The sequence below is a fragment of the Cebus imitator genome, unplaced genomic scaffold (assembly GCF_001604975.1).
Source record: "Cebus imitator isolate Cc_AM_T3 unplaced genomic scaffold, Cebus_imitator-1.0 Scaffold321, whole genome shotgun sequence".
NCBI classification, from domain to species: domain Eukaryota; kingdom Metazoa; phylum Chordata; class Mammalia; order Primates; family Cebidae; genus Cebus; species Cebus imitator.
The window spans coordinates 2,233,509-2,234,042 of record NW_016107636.1 but is presented as its reverse complement, the minus strand read 5'-3'; the positions used below and the strand labels follow the sequence as shown (position 1 = coordinate 2,234,042).

Genomic DNA, 534 nt, shown 5'->3' with positions numbered 1-534 from the left:
TTCATAAGCATAATGACTGGGTTTTTATATGCATGGGTGAAATGTGCTTCTTTCAAACATGTTACAATGTCAGCACATCACCCACCCGAAATGAAAATAATAAAGTAAAATATTCTTTCATCTTTCAGTGGCTTTTTGTTCCCATAATATATATTTTAATGCTTAAGTACATTTAGCTTCAAGTATCTTTATTTTTTTCTTTTTTATAGCTTAATCAGTTTCCATGCTTCAAGTAACTTTAAAAGAATAATTCTGCAATACTCAAATGTATCTACGATTTATATTTGAAATCTGGCTCACCTTGAAAATCTAATGATCTTCTAAATTATCTCAGTTTTTGCAGTGGTAGTTAGGACGAGGACTTATAACTTTTAAAAGACTGGATATTCGAGTTTTTAAATCTTAACTACCACTCAAACATTTACACAGGTCCCCAGCGAATATTAATGTGACTAATGTCATGAAATGAAGCTCTGGTTAAGGCTTGAGCAATCTTTCTACAATGGTATTTGGAACATAGCTTTCAGAATACTT

At 31.1% G+C, this 534-nt stretch overlaps 1 pseudogene; it reads left to right on the top strand.

The window, feature by feature from the left end:
- LOC119467717 lies at positions 1–91 on the top strand (annotated as a pseudogene).
- The last annotated feature ends 443 nt before the right edge of the window (positions 92–534 follow it).